Genomic DNA, 23,146 nt, shown 5'->3' on the forward strand with positions numbered 1-23,146 from the left:
GAGTAAGGCAGCACGGCTACTACGTCGACTAGTCTAGCTGCCCGTTCAGTATTCAGAGCGCAGTCGTCATTAGCCGAGCCAGACGTTGGATTTCCCAAAAGGTGGCGGCTCGAGGTACTACCATAGCCAACTGAATAATGATGATGTGAGATGCGATATGTACTATAGGTACTTATTTAACGACCACTGTAATACACAGAACTAAACATTTCTTGTATGTGTCTCTACAACTCACATTTTAAGAGTATCTAAGTTTCAAGATTTGTTATTTTACTTTACCATAAAATCGTCTAAGATTTAAAATTGCTTAAGCGGAAACAGCGCGTAAAAATATACCTATCGAAACCAAAACGCCTTACGCATTTAACTTTCGTCGTTGTTTTACTCAATGTTGGAATTTAAATACAGAATCCATTTTGTGTTCAAATGAGTTTTCGGAATAGCCAATTAGTTGTTAGCGCCCGGCCGCCCTCGTTCGCTTTCATTAGGCTATATAGTTCCCAAAATATCTGGGCCCCTCACAAATATATCTTTCCTTTGGTTTTCTTTTAGCACGCGGGTTGAGCGAACGGTAAGACAAACTGTTTGAAATTTAGCTCTGTTATTTCTCAAAGAATAAGAGGATCAAGAGGCAAATGACATTTTGAAACAGACGAACAGTAATTAAATATTTTTCATTTGCAAAATAATATAGCTCGGAAGTAAACTAAAATAAGTTGATCTGAAGATTCCGAAGTAGCAGTACCTAGTATTTAGACTTACCTATGGGTACATATTGTTTCGTTGGTAATCAATCAATCAATCAATCAATCATTTATTGATAACAGGAGTTACACGTCATTTTAACATTTTCTGCTTACTTAATTTAACATAGGTACATAGTAAACAAGACCAACATAAATAATAATAAGGAAATCAATAAAGGAGAATAGTAACTACAATAATCATCAATTATTCACTTAATAATAACATTAGATAGGTACATTATAGGGAGATACTGTCGAATTAGATTCTTGCAAATCATATAATTGTGCAATTAAATTATAAAATATAAGTTTTAGCAATATTGAATGTCATAGGCAATTGGAATATACATAGCTACTAGTCATTTGGGTTTAGGAATTCATCTACCGAGTAGAAAGCTTTCTCTATTAAGTATTTCTTGAGTTTGGTTGTAAACATGGTGTCAGACATTTCAACTACTTTTAAGTCATTGGGTAACTTGTTGTAAATTTTGGGACCTGTGTACCACACACACTGCTCTGATTTTTTCAGTCTGTGTCTATTCGGCAGAATGTTATAGCCATGACGATAGTTTGGACCACGCATTCTGAATTCTTCGAGGTTCCTACGCACCACTTTTGCTACCTCAAATATATAGAGACCTGGAAAGGTTATTATCCTTAGAGACCGGAAAATATCACGGGCAGGCGTATTCCAGGGCACCCTAGCCATTATTCTAATCACTCTTTTTTGGAGAATAAATACCCTTTGCCTATCAGCCGCCTGTCCCCACATGTCAATTCCATAAGTGATGATTGAATGAAAATAAGCAAAATAAGCATTTCTTACGCAATCGTTGTCGAGCATTTTTGTTAGGCGTGAGATGGCGAAACAAGCTTTACCTAATCTTTTGCACAGTTCATCAATATGGTCATTCCACTTTAAGCCAGAGTCCAAAATGAAACCCAGGTATTTTGCCTTCTCGACTCTAGGAACGGTGATATTATCCAATTCAATTTTAAGTGTTTGTAGTGGAATACCCCTAAGGTTGATTTGAAGAACGTTCGTCTTATCCAAATTAAGTTGCATACCGTTAACCGTAAACCAATTCCTTACATCCATAAGTAAGGCATTCACTTTGCACTGAAGTTCCGTGAAATTTGCCCCAGAAACAACAAAAGCGCTATCATCCGCATATGCTATCAGTTGACCATAGGATGTGCATGCAGATAGATCATTCACTAATGTTATGAACAAAATATTGCCAATAACGGAGCCTTGTGGCACCGAAGTAGCGTCAAGTGACTGGCAATTGGATTTTCCTTTAATGCCATCAATATCTATTTCACAGGATTGTTTCCTACTGTAAAGAAATGCTTCGAAGACTTTTAGGAAAGTACCACGAATACCATAGTGATGCAACTTTCTCAAAATAAGTGCATGGTCAACCAGGTCAAATGCCTTCGAAAGGTCGCATAATACGACTGCAACTTTTAACCCTACCTCTTGCTTATCAAAAATTATTTTTATTAATTTTCTAGTTGCGTCTACTGTCGATTTATGAGTTTGATACGCATACTGTTCCTTAGCCAATAAGCCCTTACTGATGAAATGCTTTACAAGTCGGTTGGCAAGGCCTAACTCAAAGATCTTTGATAACGCAGGTATTATCGATATAGGACGGTAATTTTTAAATTCCGACTTGTCTCCTTTGCCTTTATATACAGGCACAACTTTAATACTCTTCAGTTTTTCAGGATAACATCCATGTTTTATGCATAAGTTAATATTATGACATATTACATCTATAAATGAAGGAGGCAATTGACGTAGAATGCTCGTAGGTACTTCATAGATATCCCTGGTAGGTTTTGGTTTAATTTGTTTCAGAAGTTTATAAATTTCACTAATCGAGAAAGGCTCTATAACTGCACTATCCTCTACCTCAGGTCTGAATGCTTTTAGTAGGTGCATCGCCAGTGGTATGTCTGGTTGCTTCTGGGCGTGCTTGACTGAATTAATAAAGAATTCGTTAATTTCAGTCGCTAATGTGTCAGGTTCAGAAGTCTCAAAGAATATATTTTTAACATTGGTTGCACTAGTTTCATAACGGATTATATCCCATACTGCTTTACCCTTATTATTTGATTTACTTAATTCATTTTTATAGTAACTACTGCGTTTGTAAATAATAAGTTTATTATACAACTCTTCAAACTCGTCTCTAAAGTTAACAAGGGGAACATTATTTGAAAATGTTTTACACAGGCGTTGTATATCCTCTAGTATATATTTTTTAGAAATGATCTCTTCAGAGACCCATCTCTTGTCTATCTTAGTTTTTGGGTATTTACATTTAGGAAATGCTTGCTGGAATGCATGAATAAATACATTTATTGTCAAATCCATTATCTGATCTGGTTGATTTCCCGATGTGATGATTTTACTCCAGTCATAATTATCTATGAATTCATAGAAATTGCCTAACTTAGACGGAGTTATGCGTCTCATTTCAACCATTGTTGCACAGTTTGATTCTTTAGCCTGGTAGTTAATAGATATCAGCTGCCCATCATGATCGGAAATGCCGCTCTTTACTGGTACAAAATCAATATTATCCATATTAGAGTAAGCATGATCTAGACATGACCCATCTGAGAGGCTCATATACCTTGTTGGACACACAACTATAGGATTAAGATTTGAACAGTTCATAATGTCCAAAAGCTTATCTTTGTTAGGACTCTTTTGTAATAAATCAATATTAAAATCTCCCACAATTAATATGTTACCATTACCAATTTTTTGGTCGCTATCTATTATGTTTAAAAGTATTGATAATCTTTCAAAAAATAAATGTATGTCACCCGCTGGAGGCCTATATATGCATACCACGGTTAGTTTATATTCATCCACCGTAACTGTTTGTAGAATGGTCTCTAATTGGTAGACCTTATTACCAAGGCATCTAATGTTCTGATGGAATACATTAAGCACAATTTTTGATCTAGTGTTTATATCAGGCTTTGATTTACTAACTATGTTATTAGTTTTGTTACAGTTATTTGTGGAAAATTTTGACTGTTGTAAAAATACTCATTTACATTTATTAACACATTGTTTACATATTGAGCTAGTTTGTATTTCCCCCTCCAGTTAAGATAATCACCATTTATCTTATAATCATTTTCTTCAAAGTTCATATTGGAGTTCATGAGATATAAGTTTGGAGTTTTTTTTATTTTTTTATGCAGAGCTAAGTTGAACTTCTTTACAAAATGATTATAGTCATAAGAATGCTCATTTATACTATACGGGATGTCACATATTACAACATTTGTGTGTGATGCTTGTTCTAAAACTTCATTTAAGAGGGTTATGGATTTTTGAATAGGAGTTACATTATAGTCACTAGAACCACACATTATTATAACACAGTCACATTTCTTAAAGTCCGCTATTTTCTCCTTAATGTTTAGTAGAATTCGATCTGTTGTCCCATTTTTTATTACGTCTGCAGTCGCATCATAGTCGTTTTTCCTCCTTTTCATTAATGGCAACAATAGGTCCGAGCCATGGGTATCCGATAATAGTAGCAACTTTGGTTTGTGGGTTGGCTGATTTTTACGGGAATCCCCGACATCCTTGTCCATTTTCTTAAGGTTTGTTGACGGTATGTGGTTAATGTTGGACGATGTTTTTACAGTAGAATCATTTAATTTTTTTTTAGTCAGTGTCGATAGCGATTTTTTAATATATGATAGTGTTCTACCTGTTTCCTTTTCGGTTTTCTGTTTTATTAGTATATTCTCACTTAGTATCTTATTTATCTTTTTTTTCAGAAACACGATTTTTTTCTTAAGTTTCCATATATCTTGTTCTAGTAGGCTTATTTTTATTTTCTCCGCCTCACTGGCGGCCGTTGATTTTAGTTTCTTTTGTGGTGTGCGTTTTCTTGGGGTGTCTTCAATAAGTAGTTTATTATAAATGCTATGTTTTTTCTGATAGTCGTCAATTTGTTTTTTTAACTGATGATTTTCGGTGTTTAATCGTTCAATTTCATTATGTGCACTAGAAAGTTCGGTATTTGCATTATCAAGTTGATCCCTTAACTCAGATATCTCCGAGTTTTCAAAGCGCGAGACATTTGGCAAACTCTGGGGGCTGTCTTCCGTAAGAGATGAATTTGAGTGCTCTTCATGTTGTACGCAACTGGGGAGGTTTTCAGTGGAAGTAGTTTTAGTTAAAGGGGATTAAGCTTTATCTGTGCAGCATTCCACCTTATTTACTTTTGTTTTGAATGCATCCTTTTTTTTTTGTTTGATGTTTGAACATTGCCGGCATTTCCATGATTCTTTTTTTTCTTTTGCCATAGCTTTAAATGTCCGTAATGTGACGGTTGTACACGCAAGATCATATATATTCTCACATAACGAACACGTCATATAATCATTACTTTTAATTGCTTTGCTACAATTTACACACATAGGCGAATGTGATTTAGTTGCTGAATTTGATGTAGTTGCAGAATTAGATGCCATTGTGATGTCTCTGTTTATTTTTATGTTATCGTATTATCGAGTAATTCTTTTAATGGGCGATAACCTTATTAGTATGAAATCAAACTAACTATGATTTCTGAACGTGTTCCTCATTTTTTTTATGATAGCAACATTTCTGACGGCTGTCATGTATGACAGATCTTTCACTGTCACTCTCAGTTGTCCAATCACCGGTTTGAGGTTAACTTGATACCGTCACTGTTTTGAATTACTTCTTTTGTTTACAAGTATTTAAAAATCATTCAAAAGTGAAACGGTTGTTATAAGGTTTTAGGAAAAGTGATAATGTGGTGTACCTGAGTGTCCTCTAGGTGTATTTCTTCTATTATCCGATGTAAGTGATCGGCTTCAAGGCTTTTACGTTGCAGCAACAGAGAGTAGACAGTTACTTGTTAATTATTTTGGTAAAAAATCACGGAGATCACTCTTATAGGTGTTGACTTGGCTAGGGTTGCCAGTCCAATGAACGATCGAACTTTTTTTCATTCAAGGCATTGCTTAGCGATCTGAACAATGCGTAATCCGTAGGTGCCAAGTCTGGAGAGTACGGTGGATGAGGTATCACTTTCCAACCTAGCTCCAATAGCTTTAGCCGAGTCACTTTTGCAATGTGTGGGCGAGCATTGTCGTGTAAGAAAAAAACTTTAGCATGCTGTGAACGATTCTGACAGATTTTTGGTTTAAATTTTCAAGCTGATTACAGTATACTGATGCGGTAACAGTCATTCCACTTGGTAGGAGTTCCCAGTGAATAATACCATGAATATCCCACCAAACGGACAGCATAACTTTTTCGGGTGAGGCTCTGTTTTTGGTGCCTCTATTCCTTTTTCGTTTGGAGCTAGCCACTGACGTTTGCGTGTGTGATTTATATATAAGACCCATTTTTCATCTCCAGTGATAAGATGGTCCAACCAGTTGAATGTGCGGCGAAAAGACAGAAGTTGTAAGCAGATATCGGCACGGCGGTTTAGTTGATGTCTATCAAGTTCGTGCGGTATCCAAACACTGTATTTGTAGTTTTTTCCCAACTCGTGTAAATGTGTTTCTATGGTGACATGAGAGCAGCCTAACTCGGTAGCAAGAGTACGACTCGTTAGCCTCGGATCTCCTTCAATTAAGGTTTTTAATTTGGCTACATCAATCTTCACCGGTCGACCAGACTTAGGTTGATCTGATAATGAAAAGTCGCCACTACGAAACCGCTGGAACCATCGTTTCGCCGTGGCCTCAGACACAACTTCAGGAGCATCACGCTGACATATATTACGCACTGCTTCGGCGGCTGAATGGCCAGACTGAAATTCATATAGTAAGCAATGCCTTACATGCACTTTTAATTCGTCCATTTTCTTCCTTATATTAGCTCGGCGACAGCTAGTGAATGACTGACGAGAAACTGTGCGACTCGCCCTTTATATACTTTCGACCATAGAAGATTCTAGAACTCTCTCAAAAATTTTATGTGGAATTCAATCGATCGCTCATTACTTTCTTACCAACCCAATAGTATGGACGGATCTTAATTACTTAGTAGGCTCGGCTTTATCTCACGTTTGTTGCCAGGTTTTAAAATTTTCAATTTAGAATTAGGTATACCTAGCACTTCAGCAGCTGTTTGTCATTTACCTTGATAAATTCTGACTCCAAATAAACGCTTAGTACCTACTACTTACCTATTTAGTAATACTTTCTACCTGCGTGGAAGCTTTTAAGGTCCCCAGAGTGCAAAGCGTATTATGCGTTTCGCAAACCTTTTATTGCAAAGGCAGTGTAGCAACTAGCACAAAAGGGCAATCTTCTTGTTACGCATGACAAAGTAAGGGGCTTTAATTCTCACGTACGCAATACAGTCACCGGCTTCACGTGGAGCTACGGATTACCTTCCGAAAACGAGGACCGTTGTCTAGCAAAAGTAATTACAAATACGAAGCTTCTCCTTTGCTTAACATAATAGAATAACGAATGTCATTTTTTTTTATTCTGACCCTTCCGCGGTTCGCGCGGGGAATGCAAAATTCACGAAATTAGAGTGAATAAACCTGCGTTGTAATTAAACTCGGGCTGTACCCCGCGCGCCGGCCGCCCATCTTTCTCGGACGGCCTACGAATTAAGCAGCGAATTTCTTTAGTAATTCCAAGTATATATTCTTGGATGCTCTCACTTAGAAGTAAATCACTTTTACTGTTCCGATTTCACCACTTTCTCCTCTTAATCTCTACAACAACAAATAAATAAATAAGGAAGACTGAAACTCTGAACGGTTCTAGCCATTAAGTAAACTTGTTTTTGCAAGTTTACAGTTGTTTTAGAAAATTTAGATTAACGCAAAGTCTCTCTTAAAAAAAATGTGAGAGTGACAATGAAACGATGCAACAGTTAAGTTGGTCCGCCTCAACCACTTCCGTCGCGCCTAAACTTGGGCAAACATTCGCCAATTGCCTTAGTGCTGCGCTTGACTGGCTTATTATCGATATCCTTAAATTGACCGACATATAGACCGTGAGCTTTTTGTTTTATGTCGAGCTAAGTACAAATATTTCGACACAGTTGATTAGAAAATCACTGGTCTATTATACATAGGTAGTGGAATGAACTGAGATTCATTCAACATTTTCTTATCGATAGACATATTTTTCAATACTGATCTTGGGAATCAAATTTATAACCCTTTTGAACAATCGCTAGTAAAATCATACTGCATTTTTGATAGCGTTATTTATGTTTAAGTCGATGAAATATTTAATCCCGTCATAAACTAAGTAGTTTACGTTTAAGTACTTATTGAAGCATAAACATGAAATGATAAAATTTTGTGTTTAGTCTTAGCCATTTTGGGTTCAAAAACAGAATATTCGTACAGACATAATTTCATTTTCTTAATCTAATTCATTGGTAACATTTTTGTTAATAATTTATAATAATTAAAAGATTTTACTGAGGTTCTAATAAATTATATTATTTATTGTTTATTGCACAAAAGAAAAATTTTACAGTACAAAAAGGCGGGCTTAATGCTATAAAACATGCTCTGCCAGAATATAAGGGGTAGACTGATTAGATTATGTCAAGGTATTCAGAAAAACAAATAAGGAGTTTATTTTCAAAAATACTTCAGTAAGGTACTTACAGCGGGTGGATTTCGACTGAAGGGCAAATGCAACTGATCCATTTTTTCCATGTTTGCATTATTAATTAATTGGTCATACTTGGCACGCGTGTTCATGGATACGTATGGAACTCAACTTAATAGTGTAATAATTAAAAAAATGGATCCGACACATATTTATGCCCCCCCCCCCCCCAGTCAGGATTTGCCCCGCTGTACCTTACCTATTTCCATATGATATTGATACAAAACTAAGCCCTTTTAAACGACACTCCTCAAATGAAGTTCACGTGCAAGTAATATTCGGTTGGTATAAATACTATCGACATAAGGTAACGGCGGCTATCAACGCGGGTATCGAAATCGACGTCCATTACCGCCGCATTTGCAAATACGCATTTTATAGGCAAACCGACCAATTTCTTAAAAAAAGTTACTCACACAAAGGAAGCCTGTTTAGTTGACTAACGCACATATAGGCGATAGAGAGTGTGAATGAAAGAAGACGCTCGCTATTTGACAGTTTTTGCCACGGGGCCGCGAGAAGAGGTTGTGTCATACTGACGTGTGACGCTAAACCTAAGTGAACTCCAATCTCATTTAGTAGTTTACGTAATAATTATGGCAAACAGGTGAAAGTTATGCATTTCAAATTATTATTTATAGTTTTCTACATGACTTCTGAGTACTTTTTACGTATTGTTTAGCCTGGAAATGTGTTTAAAGTGGAAATTAAAAGACAGCGGTGAAAGGCGCCATTTCGTGAGTAGATTCTATTACTGTGGTATACCACGGTAATAGTTAAAGTAGTGATATTAGTTATTTTTGCTTTATTTTAAGTATATGTGATCAGTTATATAATGTCTTACAGTTGTTTCAATCTTGATCTATTCACGCTATCAAAGAACTATTTACGCGGTATGAAAATTATTCAACAAAACCTTAATTTTTAGCAAAAACTTCATGACTGATTTCGTAGTTTCTATGAAAACCGTTAATTTGTCAATTTTTTAAACATTGACATAAAGTCTGATGCTTACTTACCAGTTATGTAAGCTTGGTTTTAATATAAGGTTGCAATATTTTATTTTGATTTGTAATGAAAATACATCTGTATGACTTTGTTTTTATGGGTCGGAATTAGATTTTATAATACTTCAATTTATGCCTATTACCGATGGTACGATCAGATAACCCTCGGTAATAGAATATATTAGAATCTATTACCGATCCATGCAATATTTGTTTGGGTCGGTAATGGGTTCCTATAGAAGTATCTATTACCGAGCGACATATTAGTCTTGTATCAAAATATGACATTTAGTGTACCGTAAGTACAGATTTCTTAGGTGAAACTGAGTCTTCTGTGGGTATTCATAAAGGAGGATAGTATAGGTATATGTATTTGTCATAATTTGTATATTCAACCGTCGGTATTAAGCTCCGAATTTTGAGATGGGTTTCTATTTACCGATGGCAGAAAAACACTGTCATTCATACCCTCGGTAATGAAATCTCAATTCGCGTTAATAGAACTGCAACCTGTTCATTACCACGGTAATAGAAAATTTAGGTATGTTGGCTTCAATAATAATTTTATGACATATAATAAACTAAAATGATCCTAAAACTCTTTAAAACTAATAGTTCAATAAATACTCTTCCATAAAAAAAATATTTGTGGTCGTTAATGAGCTTTGATACCCTTAATTTTTTGGTATCTTTTGAAATCTGCTTAAATACCACGTTAATAGGCGCCATTACCTTAATGCGAAACGCTAGTGTTCGGCAGTAACAGTTTCCAGGGCGCCTGATTGCTTTGATAATCGTCGGCGGAGACGCACAAATGACACAAGAACAACGTCTCAGACGGCGCAAGAACTTGTGTTTGCAATTCCATTGCCATTATTCTAGTTAGACCTTGGCTTTACTATTTGCTTCTATTAGCCAGTATTGGATACTATATTTATACGCGAGAGGAGGAAATCTAATACATTACCTATAAATAGATTGTATAGTATGAACTGGTCATACTTATGGAACGTTATAATGGGAAACTTACGATTTAGGACATTTTTTTGGGCTCAATATGACAAGCCTATTATCCTATAAGCTTATTTCGGAACAATGCACTCCTTTAACGCGGGTGCCGAGTCGGACTCAGCGCGGAGCGGGGGCTCGACGCACGACGCGGGACTTGCCCAGGCGAAGCGGGAGCTTCACCGCCTCAGGCGAGAGGAGCTCCAGCGCAAGGCCGAGGAGGAGCTGGCAAGCCTCACGCGGTCGCTGGCGCCTGGAAAGTCCCCTAAGAGTGGCGGGACGATCTCGGGCCCACCAGACACAGACGGGGCGGACAACAATGCGGCGTCGCTCCACCAAAGGGTGCAAAACAGCCTCAAGACGGTGGAGCTAATGGCCACTGGGTCCGCTAACCTAAAGGGGACCTTCGTACGGGCCCTCAAGTTGGCTGTCGCGTCAATCGGGGAAGCGGTTGAAGACCTGAAGGAGCTTACTTCCTCCGAAGAGACGCGACGGCTACAGAGGCAGAATGCCAAACTGAGTTTTTTTGTGTAAATATGCATTAAGGCAAAGAGGCTTGCATATACTGCATAGAATTTTGATCTAGCTATCAATTTTGTTTCTGGTATGTATGTCATTGTGATATGTTTTTATTTTTACTTACCTATGAGAATACGCTCAAAGCATAATAACGTTCTTCCAACAGTCAAATCAGCGATATGAAGTCAAAACACAACACACCAATGCAAAATAAGTTACAAAAATTGAGTTGCTGCACAGACTCCAGCCGTGTGAACTACTCAGTAAACTACGTTTGCCAACTTACTAACACGGCCAATCGAAAAATAGAAAGTTCCTCACAGACCAGGATCGGAACTAACTGACTAACTCTCATTCTTCACCAACTTTACGTGGGAATCGGGAAATTTATTTTACTTTGGTGTTGTCTACTGCGTGACCCTCCCAGCCTAAGCTAAGTGTTAAGTATTTGTAAATTTGTTTTCTTTTTTTAAAAGACCAGCATAGGTTTGGTATAATCTATATATTTATTTTATTGTCCGTGTACCCTTAACTGAGTTAACAATTTTGTGCCTTGGAGGTGAGACTTGTTCTAATCTGGAGCAGCTAGGGTTATTAGACACAAATTTTGAATTTCATCGTTTATGGGAATGTTGCGGAATGTATTTTGTATAGGTACCTACGTATAAGACTAGCAACATTAATTTATTCATGGTTTCCATGGTTACATATATAATATTTCTTCTTGGACAATTACATCATTCGTCTCACACGTACTTCTGGTTTTTTATTTATATAAAATACTTTAATGAGCCCTAGGCCAATGTTTCTTCCTTTAACAGGGAGGACGGGTTTCCCAGAGATCAATAAATAACATAAATCCTGACATTTGCAGAAAAATATATTTCCGTATTCGTTTCTGACACGTGGTTAAAATTCCTGACATGTCAGACAAAATCCTGAAGTCAGGTAACCCTACTAGCAGCTCAAATGTGGACACACCTCCACCTAACAGAAGATCGCAGTCACATCTACATATTACTTACTTATACTGTAGATATGTAGTGTTGTGTTCCTGATTGTTAGTGGTCTGCGGTAATTGCTCCTAAGGGTCGGCAATGCACATTTGCACAATTGTGGGGCGGAAACAATTAAACCTGGCGAATACTTATTTAAAACTCTCAAATATACCTACACGAGTACATATTCGTATTTACGATTGGCCATATAATATTTATGATAAATAATTAGTATTTTTTTATCTTTCCATTTATCGAGTGTTGCAGGCGAGTGCTCACGCTTATTTTACACCGACGTAGTGGTCGACACCACAACACTAGTGGTATGTGCATTGTGCATGGTCACATAGTATGTTCGACGAGTAAAACACAAGTTATGCTAAAGCACCCTAAAATAATAGTATCCTAGTTATTTTCTACAAGTATCTACATAAATGAAAGAAAAAAATATTACGAAGGTCTGAGCTCGATAATTGTTGTAACTAACTATCAAGGATTTTTAGAACAACATTTCTCAGAAAGTAAGCGCCACTCAAATTTCCTTAACGTTTGTTTATGTAATCAAGTATAAATCCCTAGCAACCCTCTGGTTCTCAGCAAAACAATACGCGCGTCCTTTTAGGGCAGCAGTACTTCCACAAGTGCCACTTAACGCAACAGAATAAACTGGCGGCGGTGCTGCGTAAACACGGAAATTCCATCCCGTAGACTGTATACACGCCCGGGGTCATTCAAGTTTCATTACCAATAGCTCCAGGCTCATAACTTATTCAGTTAGGGGCAGGTAACGCGTTTTAACATTCAATTTGCTACCTGAAGAAACGTTATGCCGTTGTAAACGGCGCGACTCCAAAAACCGAGCTGTGAACGACTTTTTCCGTAACTTTATTTTTGATGTGTAACGTGGGCTCGATTCGATAAAGCGAACGAGTGTGCCTCGTAAAGCAGCAATGGAAATTGTGATCTTACAAAAAACTGTATGTTGGTGGAGAACCCCAGTATAGACACTTCATGTTTATAAAATAAATTAAATATGGATCATTTGATATTTATCCTTACCGATTCAATAGGTACCTAAAACTATATTGACCAACCAACGACCATAAATACTTAGTATGAATTATATGACATGTAGATTTGAGAAATTTGGATAAAACAAACAATGGAATATCACAAGATTCATAAATGAAGATAATCCTGGAACTCGTAGGTATAAGTATAATGTTGTATGCAGTTCCTCGTCAAATAATCATTCATTTTGTTGGGTTACGAGCGTTGGGGGTAAGTGCGGTGACACCTATAAAGACTCACGGCTTACACCCACCCGCAACACTTAGGTAATAAAACCAAGAAAGTAGTTTTAAGGAAGCCCGCGACAGCCATAGCGGCCCCTTATTACGCCGCAAAACCCCCCTTATTACATGAGACAAACAAGTTATTCGTTTCAAATTGAAAACTTTCCACCCCACTAGCCATTCTGGGGCTGTGGCCCATAAATTCCCGCCAATTTTGTTTTATTTCGCGATGCAGGCACGGTAATAAAAGTAAGCTGGACGTGAGACAGAGCCTCTAGCCGGGATTACTCGGCCATCGCAATGGATCACTGCTGCCTTTGATATGGTGTCTAAACAAAACGGCTGGGCACCTGACTAACTGGCCGCTGCGCGCCGCCCGGCGCCAGTCATTTGCGACTCGGATTAATGTCAATGCCAAATCAATACCAAACAGGATTGGTTACTTTTGAATACTATTTGAACAAAATTATTAACCCCTCAACCGCCTTGTCCCAGGTCTGTCCCAGACAATTTAAACTGTAATTAACAGATTGAAGGTTATTAATTCAGTACCTAACAATTTTTTGACAACGGTGTTCCAGGGGTTAAATATTTATGTATATCAGGCCAACAGTATGATTGGTAGCCTCAGTGTATTCAAGGGGTTGAAAGATTATAATTTTGGTACATATCAACAATTAAAAGAATATATTTGTTCGACATGAGTCCTTATTAAAAATGACATTCAAAACTCAAACTTCCGTCGAACTGTAATGAAAACTGAACGTTTAATTAAATGTATCAATTTAAGCTAAACAAATGAAAGTGCATAATGAAGCGAAACTCAATGAGCACCGAACAAAAGTGCAAACAATGCAAGTAGTCAGGTGCATAGTTCTGGAGCGCCTCCAATCTCATCTGTGCCGCACTTGGCAACAACAGGCCGCATGTGATCTTTACTGAACGCAATTGTTTTGTTCTTTCATACAAAACGTGTCTCGTAAGCACAAGTGCAGTATCGCAACAAATGCGCGATATTTTTAGAAAAAGCGTTACCAATTACCAACAGTTGGTGTGTTCCAACCAAATGTTCGAGCAGCGAAAAAGACAGTTTTTATAAAGCGACAAACACTGTCTTAATGAAGTATGTTTGCTCGCCACACAAGCTGTAAGAAGTAGGTACCAGCCAGGTGAAAGAGTTCCTTTCACGACGCGACGCCACGAATGAGTACGCGTGCACTCCACTCGGATGGAACTGTGACAAAACTGGCAAAAGGTAACGCGGTTTTGTAATCTATGTGTTTTAAAATTGGAAGAGATTTTCATTGTAAGTTTAAAATTATACTGTATTATTTTGCAAATTTTAACTTAAGGTTTTTAATCATTAATTCATTACTAAAAGTAACAATTTTTTTTTTACAAGGGGGCAAAGTTATTGTTTAACCGCTCATGCTAATATTGATTCCCGAGCAAGCAAAAGATTCCATATTGAACCATGCGCGTAGCGAGTGGTTCGAGAAGTGGAATCTTGAGCATTGCAATGGTTTCAAGGCACGAAACATTTCACCTAACGGGACGTATTAACGTGAGCATCCATTTATTTAGATATTTAAAGTAGGTACTAGATATGAACAGAAAACAACTTTATTAGTACCGTATACAGCGTGTAACGTGTGTATTCCATACGGGCGAATATCTTAAGTAATAACGATTACTATCGGACCTATGGAGCCTATTAACTACATGTTTTTTTTAATAGATGAGATATTTTTTTCATACATAATAATTCAGCACGCAATGTATTAATTATGTCCACATCAATTAGCGTACCTACCTAAACGTCATTACGACATGACGTTTATGTCATGTCAATTTAAGTTGGCCGGCGTACATTGCTGCTTGATCAGATTTCAAAAATGAATTACTCTTAATTAATAATACTTTTTAACAAAATGATTACCCTATACGATTCGTATGATCAGATACTATAACTGAATACATTATTCGCCTGTATGATGGAATCCACACGCTGTATTTACTGAGTGACAGAGTGCCAATGGCCATTAAATCTAAGTACATTAATTTTCTTCAACGTGTCCAATAAAATTATAAAAATAAAACCAAATATACGAAAACTCTTGACAAACTTGTTTTAGCCATCATGAAACGGTGTACGGTTTAGAGATGAGATTGCAAACAGTTGCGGTGTCGGGTGGCCAACGGTTATGGGCCCTCGTTTCAGCTACACTCCGAATACGGGCCCTCATAAAAATAAAAAGCTGTGGTTATAAAACAAGTATTAAATATCATGTATTCACTTATAGCTTTGTACATAACTATTCATAGGAATTAAGTAAGTAGTGGAAACTAGAACAAGGCAATGTGAAACATAACAATATGTTCAGCGTAATGGCAAATAAAACCTATCAAATATACCAACATGTTTTCCTTCAGAACTGTTAACTTATACGGCAGACAGTAAATATCCACGACAAAGCAACAGCAAAACAGTAAGCCGCAAATATTGTGGACCTTCTGGCTCCTTCTGGAGCGTGGGAGCCAATTAATTTTTGCTGAGACCAAAGTTTATGTTTCCCGGATAAATAAGGAGATTTAGCGGCAACGCCGAGCGCCGCCTCATAAAATGGCTAGCTCGTAACCAGGCCTGACCACTCCCCTAACTAACTTTTCTCGATAACATCGACAAGCACTTTTCATTTCAGTTTCACCTTTATGACACACACTACTACTTAAAATGTAATAGGCTGGTTTTAGTGTCACGCGGACCGTCCGCGCGGAGCGATCCGCGCGACCAATTTGTATGAAGTTGATGTTGTCGTCCGCGCGGACCCGTCCGGGCCACTCTAAAATGCTCCTTGAAGTTAACACAATATTAGTCCAGTGCGGATCGCTCCGCGCGGTCGGTCTGCGTGACACTAAAACCAGCCATAGTCTTAGTCCACTTACAAGTCCATCTACTTTAATAGAATATCAAGAATAGCCGGCCTAGCTGAGTGACAATCGTTGACACTCTGTCACGCCTATGCGAAAGAGCGATACAGAGAGCTAGCTGCGATAACCGAAGGCTAAGTACCTAGGTATGAGGCATTGGTGAGCTTCGAGTATCTATCGTACCGGCTCGGGCGTTCATCTGCTAAGATCAGAGCATCAATTTGCGGTAGTTTACACCAGAGCTGCCTTGCTGAGGAATTCACCGAGAGGAATTTATCGGGACACTATTAGGTTGGAACCTACTTTACTAAACTTGAAACAATGATCTACTAGCACTGGAACTAGGTACCTTAATCTTACAAACAACACAATGACTTTTTGGTATAGGTACTTAAATTAACTAGTTCAAAGTTTGTCGTTTATATAAAGACATTAACACAAGTAATCAACTCACGCGACTAGAACTGAGCTAAAAGAACTAACAGAGTAATTTGGATGCATTTTATTTTCGTAGCGTCCGCCGAGGCCGAGCGATGACTAAATAATGACCAGGATAACGCCGTTTTATTGCAGCCTCCGTGTTGCGAATATATAAATGAACCCCCAGGGGAGTGTTAAAGATGCCGCTAAAGAACTCCTGTCGAACAAGTCTGGCTCAGAAATGGCGCTGTAAAGCTCCCCATCCTCTGAGACGTCATTTTGCGCTCTTCACGAAACTGGTGTTTGCAAAAATAATAAGTGTTGTGTATATTACTTACCGGTGATTGGTGAAATGTCTTCAATTCGTATTGGGTACCCCATTGTGGGTGGGCGATTGCATTCTGAATGACTACTGTCGCTCTTTATCTTATTTTTTCAGCTGAAGGAAACATACTTATTGAAAGTACCAAATAAAATACAACGCAGCGATTTCTCAAATGCCTATATGTCAAGATTCGAGATACCAATTGATGGATTGCTAATATTATAAATTCAAGGATACACAAGGCCTGAAAACCACCCACACAGCAGTTTTATAACTCGTAAAACATATCCATTAAACAATAAATTGATAGAAACATAAATACGTGTACATATAAGACACATAATAATTCAGATGGAAAAGTAACTCCCTAATCGTGTTTATGAGCACATTTAGGAACTTTAAAGCTTTATTATACTAATTTAATTATGCTTGTACAGTTTCATTCCGAACATCGTACGAATGTGATTTCCCGGAGTTAAAATATTAAAAATTTAATTGTGTTCTGGGCGAGCCGTAGCCGGCACGGCAGCTGTAAAGATGCGCACCCCCGTGATACACTGATACACTATTAATGCAATTGTTCGAAAACAGCGCGCGCCCATAAAATTTAGCCTTCAGGTATTCTCAGAATATTGCGCCCCACTTCGTAGCTTTACCCATAATTTTTCGCATTGCGGGGTTTCAAATGAAGTATTTCATTATTCCGTTCCACGGTCTGTACGGAAGTTGGTTTTATACTTATGGACTTTTTGGAGAACATCGATGTTAACAAAAGAAAAAAGATCCAAGGCGAATTTATTTTTGGCATACTGCTTTTCTGGAGACTTTCTTCCGAGCGCATAATGGATTAAGAATGTTATTTATTTATAATTGCTCCTACTTTTATCAGTTAACTATTCAGGATTTAAGCATTTTGCAACGATAATACTTACAGGAGCTTTGCGGCTATTAAGAAACACAAAGACGTGCCGTGATATTTTGGAGCCTGCAATAAGAATAAAGAAGTTCGCGTTGGAGTGCTATCGACAGGTGAGGCTGAGCTCGCGGATTCAAATGGCAAATGCACCGAGGCATCATCGTTTGGCTGTCGGGGCCGCGAGTTTTTGGATTGTCTGCGCCAAAGCCATTTCCACAACTTCGGCACGCAACCTGAAGTCTATTTGGATTCAGAGATTTTAAATATTTGAATTAAAATTGTTATAACAATGCAGTTTGTAGGTCCTTGTATGACTGAAATATGCAATATTTGGATTGTTAACAGCTCATAAAATAACATGAAATTAGCACATCTACAATCAGCCTATCATAACCACAATGATTCGGTAATTACTGGTCAAATAATATTCTGTAGTTGAAGAATTTTTATTTATTGTTACTCGTCACAAGTGGATAAAAACAGTTTATGCTCTTAGTCTAAACTATTTATTATTTATGTTGTTAAGTTCATCTTTAATTTGTAATATTGCTGTCGTAAATAGAGCGGTGTTATTTTAAATTACTTATAACTAAGCTAGATTTACTTCGATAAAAATCCATGCAGCGATATACTAATGTTTAGACAAAGAAAGTGAGTTCGAGTGTATCCATTTCAACTTTTTCATATCCTTACTCTTTGCTTTCTACCATGTATTTGGAACGTTACGATTCCGTTACTACCTACTGACTTAACTACTAAATAATACAAAACAAAAAAAAACAAGTATGTAGTTACTATATGTTTTATTAAATGATTTCGAAATTATTTTACATAGTTATAGCAGTGAGCTATCGTCTGTTTTACATCAATAAAATATCTTACAATTAGCTTTCATTAAACAACATTGTATAACAATATATGTTCTAATAATGTATAATAATAATGACTGTAACTAAAACATAAAGTATAATAATATTAATGCAAAAACAATTATCACATTTTGTGGAAATATCATTAAATGTTTGCTACCACACTTTGGTTACATTTTATTACAAATTACGAAACTTACTTAAGTCACTTTTTTGATACATGGAATTAATTCAAAAGTTGATTAGCTACTGTTAAATAGAACCTTCTAAATAATACAAAATAATTTGCTAAAGACTGCAAACATCCATTCATGTTGAAATGCCAATAAAACTGCACGAGACTCCATGGGGTCATTATATTTACTTGTCTTATGTGTATTCTAGTCTGCAAATTGTATCTAATATTAATACGACTTAGTTTAACAGTATGAATTCTAAAATAATTCAGTTAAAAAATAGTTTTAGGATTCCGTACCTAATAAAAAATAACTTTAGTTTATACGGAACCCTGGGTAGGCGAGTCACACTCGCACTGTTCAAGTTTCTTTGATTGTTATTTTTGAACTCACAATTAACTACCATCGTGTAATCAAAGAAACATTTTATAGCTTTTTAGCTTTTCGCCAACACAGTCTACTTTGATCAGGGCCACTTGCACCACCCGCTTAACTCAAGGTTAGTGGGCTGTCAACTGTCAAATTCCGTATAAAATGGTGGGTTAACCTCGGGTTAACCGATGATAATTAATTACATTTAGGGCCACTTGCACCAACGAAAATGGACGGTTAACCCGAGGGTTAACCCACCATTTTATATGGAATTTGACAGATGACAGCCCACTAACCCCGAGTTAAGTGGTTGGTGCAAGTGGGCCTTACAGTCAAAATTTTCTGAACATACATTTGTTAGATTACTTCTATTAAGTTTTTTTTTAACTTCATAGAAGATTTAGGCCCACCATTTGACTGAGAAATTCACAATCTACAGTAAGTAAATACAAGTAAATAGAAGCTACTGCTACTAAATCACCTCTGAACTCTACCAACCCGCCTGTGATAGGTAATAAATAAGCTAATTGAGATGATGAAAAATTGTAAAGTATGTGTGTCAATAAGAAAAGTTATATAAAAGTGTCGGTTTCCTTTTTCACGGCCCTATATTCCGCACAGATTTTATCGTTTTATGTGCCCCATACCACTCGTGACATAAGTACTTATTGTTCCATCTACTTACGTCATACTTCTTAAACAATAAACGAAGTTCATAAATACTTTTCCCTTTGAAAGGACGTCAGCGCTAAACGGAACAGAACCCAAGTTTCAATAAAGTATAGGAATTTTCATTCACAGTACCAAGTAGTTCTTCGGACTTTTCTATCACCTGATGATCGTCGAACTTCACCTGGCACGCCGCGAAGTGAATTGTCTGAAATAGAAAGAAATATAATCAACATTAAATAATGTATTTCAAACACGAAAACAATTAACGAGTAGTTAATGTTAACTAGAGTACCTAAAACTTGTCGATGGCAGTATCGAGGGTAACCCAGCTAGCAAGAAATAAACATCAGATATAAATACATTACATATAAAATAACCCAGTAGAAAGAACGTTCTGCTATTAGGATGGCGATTCTGTTTCAGATTTTCAAAGTACATCTAGTATACATATATATTTTATTAGCAAAATATTAGAATATTCAACGAGAAATCGAGTTTTAATCGAAACGAAATGTTGGTGATTTTTTGTAAGGTAGAGTCGGCGCTAGTTTTCACGAATCTTTGTCAAGTTTCTAGGTCCTTATGATATAATAAATAAATATAATCACGTCAATATTAAATATTATATAAACACAGCAATTGTTTTCTGTATAATTTATAAATAACGAACATGTATAACTCTGCTAGGTGGCTCTTTTCTTGTTCAAATATTATTAACAGAATAGGCACTGTATAAGAAAGGTTTACCAGGATACGTAAACTGCCTATACACATAAAATAATCATTAACATTTTTACTACATTGTTTAGAAAATAGTCTTTGTTTAGTCTGGCTTTAAGTAATTATGTCCGAGATTTTGTTTTAAATATAGGTACATAATAATATAAGAACATTAAGGGTGTATACGATAATAAAGACCATATAGGCTTTTTACATAAATGACTTTTAGAAAATGAAGACATTTGGACAAGGAACAAATAAGTATACAAACAACCCACACAACCCATTAAATTATTCCATGGAAGAAGCTTGTTTACGAAAAACGAAAGCCAAAGTATTGGGTTGGTAAGAAAGTAATGAGCGATCGATTGAATTCCACATAAAATTTTTGAGAGAGTTCTAGAATCTTCTATGGTCGAAAGTATATAAAGGGCGAGTCGCACAGTTTCTCGTCAGTCATTCACTAGCTGTTGCCGAGCTAATATAAGGAAGAAAATGAACGAATTAAAAGTGCATGTAAGGCTTACTATATGAATTTCAGTCTGGCCATTCAGCCGCCGAAGCAGTGCGTAATATATGTCAGCGTGTTGCTCCTGAAGTTGTGTCTGAGGCCACGGCGAAACGATGGTTCCAGCGGTTTCGTAGTGGCGACTTTTCATTATCAGATCAACCTAAGTCTGGTCGACCGGTGAAGATTGATGTAGCCAAATTAAAAACCTTAATTGAAGGAGATCCGAGGCTAACGAGTCGTACTCTTGCTACCGAGTTAGACTGCTCTCATGTCACCATAGAAACACATTTACACGAGTTGGGAAAAAACTACAAATACAGTGTTTGGATACCGCACGAACTTGATAGAGATCAACTAAACCGTCGTGCCGATATCTGCATACAACTTCTGTCTTTTCGCCGCACATTCAACTGGTTGGACCATCTTATCATTGGAGATGAAAAATGGGTCTTATATATAAATCACACACGCAAACGTCAGTGGCTAGCTCCAAACGAAAAAGGAATAGAGGCACCAAAAACAGAGCCTCACCCGAAAAAAGTTATGCTGTCCGTTTGGTGGGATATTCATGGTATTATTCACTGGGAACTCCTACCAAGTGGAATGACTGTTACCGCATCAGTATACTGTAATCAGCTTGAAAATTTAAACCAAAAAATCTGTCAGAATCGTCCACAGCATGCTAAAGTTTTTTTCTTACACGACAATGCTCGCCCACACATTGCAAAAGTGACTCGGCTAAAGCTATTGGAGCTAGGTTGTAAAGTGATACCTCATCCAACGTACTATCCAGACTTGGCACCTACGGATTACGCATTGTTCAGATCGCTAAGCAATGCCTTGAATGAAAAAAAGTTCGATGATCAAGCCCATCTACGACAGTACATAGCTGAGTTTTTTGAATCTAAACCTAAGAACTTCTTCGCCGATGCTATTCATTTTTTACCAGAACGATGGAGACAAGTAGTAGATAACGAAGGCCGTTATATTTTTGATAAATGATTAAATAATAAATTAAATAAAAATTACAATATTGGTTATGATTCGCTCATTACTTTCTTACCAACCCAATAGTTTTGGAAAATAATTGGAAGCGTGCCTAAAAAATTACTGACCTACAAAGCAACTCATCGATGCAACTTCACGTATACGTAACCATCTAATAGACCTGGAGGAAAGATTCTATATTTAATTAAATATATTTGTATTACACAAGTCAATTTAACGTAAAATAATAAACAAAGTGCCTCAACAGTGTCTTTCATCGAAGAAGCCAATTTATATACTTACATTGGAAAATTATTCCATGCCATAAAAGACAAATAATTCTTGTGAATTGGAAATAATATATATTTATTTTAGTTTATTACTTTATACACTCGAGTTTTAGCCATAAACATTTAGGTAGTTAATGATGATGATTGGATAATCACATGACGCGCATATCAAGCGCTTACTATAGTATAGGTACATTTCTTCATTAATAGCACAGGGTCAGAATACCTACTTCGTGAACCCACCTGCGGTGTGAGTATTACTGCGGATTTCAAATATTTTAATAATACTTGTACTATAGGGTCCGACGGAACCAATGTGCAATGTGTTCATTAAGTACCTAATTAAACTTCTACTGGTTTTATAATATAAGTTACAAGTTATCGCTATATTGTTCTTTTATAGTTCTAGCATATAAAAAAAACCCAAAATAAAATCCGCATGAATACCCACATTTACACTATATTGTATTTTATTTAGTTCAATACTTCTGAAAACTTACATTTGTCATTATTTCTGTCGTCTTCTGTTGACTCCTGACTGTTCATAGACACCATCGAAATCCTTTTATTCCTTTGCTGAAGGAGTAGTTCTGTAAACAAAATAAATAGCATTTAAACCCTGGAGCCATAGCTGCATTTTGTATTAAGATTGTATTCAACTTGCATGTGAATATTGTGACACATATGTACATATTTAAGTACATGTAGGT

At 36.8% G+C, this 23,146-nt stretch overlaps 1 long non-coding RNA gene across 1 annotated transcript; it reads right to left on the reverse strand.

Annotated features, from left to right (window-relative positions):
• Window positions 1–18,627: 18,627 nt before the first annotated feature.
• Window positions 18,628–23,112, reverse strand: LOC125227151. The gene is made up of 2 exons (XR_007177144.1): window positions 22,937–23,112; window positions 18,628–20,133 (listed from the first exon to the last, which is right to left on the reverse strand). It is a non-coding gene; the product is annotated as an uncharacterized LOC125227151 (long non-coding RNA).
• Window positions 23,113–23,146: the final 34 nt, after the last annotated feature.

This window comes from Leguminivora glycinivorella, chromosome 6 (genome assembly GCF_023078275.1).
Source record: "Leguminivora glycinivorella isolate SPB_JAAS2020 chromosome 6, LegGlyc_1.1, whole genome shotgun sequence".
NCBI classification, from domain to species: domain Eukaryota; kingdom Metazoa; phylum Arthropoda; class Insecta; order Lepidoptera; family Tortricidae; genus Leguminivora; species Leguminivora glycinivorella.